An 8,767-nucleotide genomic window follows, 5' to 3' on the forward strand; every position below is an offset into this window, starting at 1 on the left:
CAGGGAGGTGACCAAGACCCCGATGGTCAATCTGACAGACATGGGAGAACCTTCCAGAAGGACAACCATCTCTGCAGCACTCCACCAATCAGATAGAAGCCACTCCTCAGTAAACGGCACATGACAGCCCGCTTGGAGTTTGCCAAAAGGCGCCTAAAGACTCTCAGACCATGAGACAAGATTCTCTGGTCTGATGAAACCCAGATTGAACTTTTTTGCCTGAATGCCAAGCATCACGTCTGAAGGAAACCAGGCACTGCTCATCACTTGGCCAATAACATCCCTACGGTTAAGCATGGTGGTGGCAGCATCATGCTGTGGGGATGTTTTTCAGTGGCTGGGACTCAGAGACTAGTCAGGATCGAGGGAAAGATGAACGGAGTCAAGTACAGACAGACCCTTAATGGAAACCTGCTCCAGAGCTCTCAGGACCTCAGACTGGGGCGAAGGTTCACCTTCCAACAGGACAATGACCCAAAGCACACAGCCAAGACAACGCAGGAGTGGCTTTGGGACAAGTCTCTGAATATCCTTGAGTGGCCCAGCTAGAGCCCGGATTTGAACCCGATCGAACATCTCTGGAGAGACCTGAAAATAGCTGTGCAGCAACACTCCCCATCAAACCTGACAGAGCTTGAGAGGATCTGCAGAGAAGAATGGGAGAAACTCCCCAAATAAAGGTGTGCCAAGCTTGTAGCGTCATACCCAAGAAGACTTGAGGCTGTAATCTCTGCCAAAGGTGCTTCAACAAAGTACTGAGTAAAGGATCTGACGTTTTCTTAAAATTATAAATTTGCAATAATGTCTAAAATCCTGTTTTCGCTTTGTCATTATGGGGTATTGATGAGGGGGAAAAAACTATTTAAATCAATTTTTGAATAAGGCGGTAACATACAAAATGTGGAAAAAGTCAAGATGTCTGAATACTTTCCGAATGCACTGTACCATTTGACAGTCTGCCTTTTTAGCTTGTCCTATTAAAGCAAACATTATTTTTCACATCCTTTGAGTTTTGTTCTTTGATTCATGTATTTTATTGCATTTTGTTCGGTTTTTTTATCCTGAATTTTATCGTTTAACTCTAAAGTGTGAAAATAAAAATAAAGTTTGAGTTGAAGTTTTGATTTGATATTGGATCTTGAAATGATAAAATGACAATAGTTGTATGAATATAGATTCCAATAACTTAATAATGTATCAGTGTCACGCCTTGGCCTTGAGAGGCCTGTTGTCTTTAGATCCTCACGCCCTGACCAAACCAACTATGTTAGAATTTCTAGGTGTGTATTTCTAGGTTTGGCCGGGTGTGATTCCCAATCAGAGGCAGCTGTCGCTTGTTGTCTCTGATTGGGGATCATACTTAAGTAGCCTGGTTGCCTACCTTAGTTGTGGGATCTTGTTCCGTGTTAGGCTTGTATGTGTATAGCCTGAGGACTTCACGTTACGTTGTTTCTTGTTTTGTTTATGTTTATTGAGTTAAATAAACGTGTACGCTTTTCTGACCCTTCTCTCAATGTTCTTGACAGAAGATCCCACCACAAAAGGACCAAGCAGCTTGGTCAGGAGGAGCAAACACCCGGTACACAGTGGGAGGCTACTTTGGTAGATGTCCTCCTCAGTTGGGGGAAAATCACAAATGAGGAAGCCGTCCATTACGGTAAAGCAATGAAGGAGGAAGCCCGGGTAGGAGAGGATCAACGGCGCCATCAACAGTGCCGGCCGAAGAGGAAGCCCGAGAAGCAGCTCCAATAACATTTTGGGGAGGGGCTCACAGGGTGGACGACGAGGCAGCAGGAGGCCGTGAAAGGACTGACTAGAGAGGAGGAGGCCGCTATTTTAGAGGTCCTCCAAGACCTGTGGATCGAGAGAGAAGAGTCCTGACCACTGCACCCGGTGGGGTTCCAGTTGGAGTCCCTACGACCATGGGAGCAGGAATGGGAACAGTTTTACACTGAGGAGTCGGAGGATGACGGCGACGATGAGTTTCTGTTCCCTAACTCATGGGGGCTCCCGGAGGAGTCCTCACTGGAGGAGAATTGGGCGCGGAGAGAGAAGGACTGGAACAGTCGTACATATCCAACGCCAGTTCCCAGCCCGGTACGTCCCGTGCCTGCTTCTCACACCAAACCAGTGGTGCGTGTTCCCAGTCCGGCACGGCCCGTGCCTGCTCCTCGCACCAAGCCAGTGGTGCGTGTTCCCGGCACGGCCCATTCCAGGACAGGAACACGCACCTAAAATGGAGTCATCAGGTACAGTCGGTCTGTCCGGATCTTTGGAGGAACGTATCCAACGGCAGGCGAGCAGGACCCAGGCTCTCGGCAGCGCAATGGAGCGCGTGGTGAGTAGATTGGAGTGATGGGAGCCAGAGCAGTCCGCTCCACCGGTGCCTTGTCCAGCTCCAGTCAGTGGATCCACTCCGGAGCCAGAAGAATCCGCTCCACCGGTGCCTGATCCAGCTCCGGTCAGCTGCTACACTCTGGAGCCAGAGCAGTCCGCACCACCGGTGCCCAATCCAGCTCCGGTCAGCAGCTCCATTCCGGAGTCAGAGCATTCCGCTCCACCGGGGTCCAGTCCAGCTCCGGTCAGCGGATCTACTCCGGAGCCAGATCAGTCCAGCCCAGTACGCCCCGTACCTGCTCCCCGCACCAAGCCAGTGGTGCGTGTTCCCAGTCCGGTACGGCCCGTGCCTGCTCCCCGCACCAAACCTGTGGTGCGTGTATCCAGTCCGGCACAGCCCGCGCCTGCTCCTCGCACCAAACCAGTGGTGCGTGTTCCCAGTCCGGCCTGGCCCATTTCTGCTCCTCGCACCAGACCTGTGATGCGTGTCCCCGGCCCGGCCTGTTCCTGCTCCTCGCACCAGACCAGTGGTGCGTGTCCCCAGTCCGGCCCGGCCTGTTCCACCGGTGCCTGGTCCAGCAACGGTCAGCTGCTCCACTCCGGAGCCAGAGCAGTCCGCTCTACCGGAGCCCAGTCCAGCTCCGGTCAGCGGCTCCACTCCGGAGCCAGAGCAGTCCGCTCCACCGGTGCCTAGTCCAGCTCCGGTCAGCAGGTCCACTCCGGAGCCAGAGCAGTCCGCTCCACCGGGATCCAGTTCAGCTCCGGTCAGCGGCTCCACTCCAGACCCAGACGTCAGCCCCTCTCCAGGTTCGGGGTCTCCCACACCAGGGTCCAGACAGGGCTTGGTGCATCGTGGGGGGATTGCCGATCCAGGCCCAGATGTCAGCCCCTCTCCAGGTTTGGGTCTCCCACACCAGGGTCCAGACAGGGCTTGGTGCATCGTGGGAGGAAGGAGAGGGGAAGCATCGCGCCAAGGTCCAGACCAGACCAGGGGCGCAACGGGGAGGAAGAGGTCGTCACGCCCGGAGCCGGATCCGCCTCCGAGGCTGAAAGCCCACCCGGACCCTCCCCTAATGAGTCAGGTTGGTGCGGCCAGAGTACGCACCTTTGGGGGGGGGTACTGTCACGCCCTGGCCTTGAGAGGCCTGTTGTCTTTAAATCCTCACGCCCTGACCAAACCAACTATGTTAGAATTTCTATGTTTAGGATCTAGATGTGTGTTTCTAGGTTTCGCCGGGTGTGATTCCCAATCAGAGGCAGCTGTCGCTCGTTGTCTCTGATTGGGGATCATACTTAAGTAGCCTGGTTGCCTACCTTGGTTGTGGGATCTTGTTCCGTGTTAGGCTTGTATGTGTATAGCCTGAGGACTTCACGTTACGTTTTCTTGTTTTGTTTATGTTTATTGAGTTAAATAAACGTGTACGCTTTTCACGCTGCACCTTGGTCTGACCTGTCTCTCAACGTTCTTGACAATCAGTCTTATTAAGAAGTTTTTAAAATATATGAACTAATTCCAAATACTAGGTCAAGGTGTTAAGAGCTATCAGCATGTGTGAAGATCCAGGTCCTTCCAGAGCTGATTACTCGGATTGGTGAGGTTCACAGAAATTCCAAACTCATGACTGTTGAAATCTATTTTTATTGTGACTTGTCAATACTTGGCTTTTACTTGCCAAAAGTTGCGCGTTTGAATCTCATCACGGACAACTTTAGCATTATAGCTGATTAGCAAATACTTACTACTTTTTAGCTACTTTGCAACTACTTAGCATGTTAGATAACTTTCCACCTAACCCTAATCTTAACCCTTAAACCTAACTACTAACCTTAACCTTACCCCAAGCCTAGCTAACTTTAGCCAACTAGTTAACATTAGCCACAACAAATTGTAATTATAATTCACAATTATAATTTGTAACATATCATACAAATTGTAATTCTTAACAAATCATACTAAATGGAGGGTGGCAGATTTACTTTACTATGTAATGTTTAACCTTGAGTCCAGGTTGAATAGTGAGGTAGCCTACAGAATGGAACACAATGGCATAGACACAGAGATTGTAAAACAAGAAACACGCAAAAAGGGAAACTTGCCCATCTCCAGCATCATCCCAACATCAACATATGTGAAAGTGGTACGTTTCTATGGTTTGTAGTAAAAAACGTTTGAGGAAGATAAACGATTCCAATGACATCATTGGTGTGCATTGTGTGATTTTGACCAATTGTGAGTAGGCATTGCCTACTAATTGCCTACTAATTGGTTGATGATGTAACGGAAACATCTTTCTGTCTTTTTTACTACAAAACATAGAAACGCACCATTTTCACATACACTACCAGTCAAAAGTTTGGACACACCTACTCATTCAACATGTTTTTTTTTTTTTTTTTAACTATTTTATAAATTGTAGAATAATAGTGAAGACATCAAACTATGAAATAACACATATGGAATCATGTAGAAATCAAAATATGTTTTATTTTTGAGATTCTTCAAATAGCCACCCTTTGCCTTGACAGCTTTGCACACTCTAGGCATTCTCTCAAAAAGCTTCATGAGGTAGTCACCTGGAATGCATTTCAATTAACAGGTGTGCCTTCTTAAAAGTTAATTTGTGGAATTTCTTTCCTTCTTAATGCGTTTGAGCCAATACGTTGTGTTATGACAAGGTGGTGGGGGCGGGGGTATACAGAAGATAGCCCTATTTGGTAAAAGACCAAGTCCATATTATGGCAAGAACAGCTCAAAAAAGCAAAGAGAAATGACATTCAATCATTACTTTAAGACATGAAGGTCAGTCAATACGGAACATTTCAAGAACTTTGAAGGTTTCTTCAAGTGCAGTCGCAAAAACCATCAAGCGCTATGATGAAACTGGCTCTCATGAGGACCGCCACAGGAATGGAAGACCCTGAGTTACCTCTGCTGCAGAGGATAAGTTAAATTAGAGTTACCAGCCTCAGAAACTGCAGCCCAAATAAATGCTTCACGGAGTTCAAGTCACAGACACATCTCAACATCAACTGTTCAGAGGGGACTGTATGAATCAGGCCTTCATGGTCGAATTGCTGCAAAGAAACCACTACTAAAGGACACCAATAATAAGAGGAGACCTGCTTGGGCCAAGAAACACGAACAAAGGACATTAGACCGGTCTAAATCGGTCCTTTGGTCTGTAGTCCAAATTTGAGATTTTTGGTTCCAACCGCCGTGTCTTTGTGAGATGCGATGTGGGTGAACGGATGATCTCCGCATGTGTGGTTCCCACCGTAAAGCATGGAGGAGGAGGTGTTATGGTGTGGGGGTGCTTTGCTGGTGACACTGTCTGTGACGTATTTAGAATTCAAGGCACACTTAACCAGCATGTCTACCACAGCATTCTGCAGCGATACGCCATCCCATCTGGTTTGGGCTTCTGGGGACTACATTTGTTTTTCAACAGGACAATGACCCAACACACCTCCAGGCTGTGTGAGGGCTATTTGACCAAGAAGGAGAGTGATTGAGTGCTGCATCAAGATGACCTGGCCTCCACAATCCCCCGACCTCAACCCAATTTAGATGGTTTGGGATGAGTCGGACAGCAGAGTGAAGGAAAAGCAGCCAACAAGTGCTCAGCATATGTGGGAACTCCTTCAAGACTGATGGAAATTCATTCCAGGTGAAGCTGGTTGAGATAATGCCAAGAGTGTGCAAAGCTGTTATCAAGGAAAAGGGTGGCTATTTGAAGAATCTCAAATATAAAATATATTTTGATTTGTTTAACAATTTTTTGGTTACTACATGATTCCATATGTGTTATTTCATAGTTTTGATGTCTTCACTATTATTCTACAATGTAGAAAACAGTAAAAATAAAGCAAACCCTTGAATGAGTAGGTGTGTCCAAAACTTTGACTGGTACTGTATGTTGATGTTGGGGTGGTGCTGGAGATTATGAATATGAAGTTGAAAATTGTGAACTTTCCCTTTAAGGTTTCTAGCAAACCTAAGGTTGCTAATCAACTGTAAATCATGTGTTAAATTAAGTGAAGGCTTAACTGAATGAACGGAGGCAAAATGCAATATCAAAGTTTATTAAAATAGTGTGGGGAATGGCCTAGTCTCCTGGGAAATATTTGATGGTGGGTAGCCAGCCCTATGTCATGTTAATGTTTTGTGTGTTTCCCTGGCTGAGTTGATTAGCTGATTTGAGCTGATGGCCCATCAGTTGATTGACAGCTGATTGAACAGTTTGTTGAACAGCTTATTTCACCATCCCCACTCCTACAATTTGCGCCAACACTGCTCTTTAATCATGCGACAAGTATTTGGTCATTGTCATTCAAGAATGTGATCACATTGATTGGATGAAGATAAATTGATACAATGATCAAATCCAAATAACTTCACAACAATTGTAACAATGAAAATCACTTCATTACATGTACAGTTTAATATTATTTGTAGTTATATTTGCAGCATTATGCCAATGAACATACCCTGATAGTACTATTGTCTGTTACCACCTTATTAATAAGCATATACAGCGTGCAGTAGAATGCGTTGATCAGTTGATTGACAGGTGTAGACCTATGCTACTGTAAAACTAGAAACTTTCCTCCAGTGTGGATGCTAGCTATAATTTGTCATTATAGTTATGGTCTTTGGTGGCCCTTAGTTTTTGAATTCCATTGCTAAACTGTTATGTGCAGGCTACAGTGGCATACTGTACTTTCAGTTTGATGTCGGCATTTTAAGTCGTCCTTGTTCTGCATTGAAAGCCTGTATTGTGTGGCTTTAATATGTATATTTTCATTTTGTAAAGCTGTCAAGATGTTTATGCATTTGAGCCTATGATCCAAAGACGATCTCGTTGAGCTGAGAAACTTTTCTTTGACGTGTAAATTATCTGACTATTCGTTTTAATTCTTGAAAACATTGAAATAAATGCAATTACTTATAAGTAATATAATAATATGCCATTTAGCAGACGCTAAAGTGACTTACAGTCATGCGTTAATACATTTTTGTGTATGGGTGGTCCCGGGGATCGAACCCACTACCCTGGCGTTACAAGCGCCGTGCTCAACCAGCTGAGCTACATAGGTCTAATGTATAACTAAATCTATAAAAAAATAACGATCAGATGGTGGAACTACTCCATTCCTTCAGTGTGTCAATCAAAAGTGAAATGGCAAACTTGCAATGTATTCAAGGCTTAAAAATCCTCTGAAGTAAAAAAAAAAAAATCTCTGACCTTAATCTCAGTATATAGAGTTTATTTAAATTTTCTTGGTTTTTCTCTTTCAATGGTGGAATCAGTTAGCATAACATATATTGTTGCTTGCTAGGTCTGTGCATGTTCTATGAATTACCTTGTATTATTGATAATCATGTTTTATGTTGGCCATGCGTTCACAATCAACATTTTGTCCAATGATTTATTCTGCCTATTGCTTACAGTATAATAAAACAATTTTATCCCCCCCCCCCCCCCTACAAATGTAAATGTATTATAATACAGTGCCACATAAGAATTCACACGATATGCACTTAGCTGCATGCAGTCTAATGTACAATGTAGCTAGTAGGTGCTGTATTGCGTACAAACACCCTTCAAGCTGCTGCCTGGCGGCGATTCTAAATATTTCTTTAGACATTAAAATCCTCCTGCTTCAGGCTTATTTTACTCCTGTGACAAAACGTTTCAAATTAAGATCCAACATCTGTTATTGGTATTTGGACACAAGGGTTACATTTTCTTTGTCTCTAAAGGCTTTAGCAAAATGCATAGATCTCAGCAAAGTTTAGCTCACATCTGTGTAATGTTGATATTTACCCCTGTTCATCTCCAGGAAGTGAATCAGAGGAGGGCTAGACTTTGGTAGTAGCTAGTTTCTGCATGAACAAATTATTTCATTTTATTTAATAAAAAAACTATACAATTGCAAAATACACTGTAAAATATTGTCGGAGCATATACAAACGGGCCTTTGTACAAAGTACTATAACCTTCATAAAGTTGATATTTAAGTAGCCCGTATCATCTACTCCCAGCGGACTGTTCACAGGCCTCATGGCAGCTGACCTCTTGATTGGCACAACCCACACAGCCAGGGGCATCATGCTCACCCACAATGTTGTGGAGGCAATGATGAGTCAAATGTATATATTTGAATGTACTGTAGCATGTGAAAAATACATTTACATATTGATACTTATAATTACCTTGAAACATTGTCCTTGAACACCTCCTTTGGCTGCCATTCCTTCCAGTTCTCTGCTGCCAATGACTGGAACGAACTGCAAAAAATCTCTGAAGCTGGAGACTCTTATCTCCCTCACTAACTTTAAGCGTCAGTTGTTAGAGCAGCTTACCGATCACTGCACCTATACACAGCCATTCTGAAATTAGCCCACCCAACTACATCATCCCCATAT

Source organism: Coregonus clupeaformis, unplaced genomic scaffold, assembly GCF_020615455.1.
Source record: "Coregonus clupeaformis isolate EN_2021a unplaced genomic scaffold, ASM2061545v1 scaf0298, whole genome shotgun sequence".
NCBI classification, from domain to species: domain Eukaryota; kingdom Metazoa; phylum Chordata; class Actinopteri; order Salmoniformes; family Salmonidae; genus Coregonus; species Coregonus clupeaformis.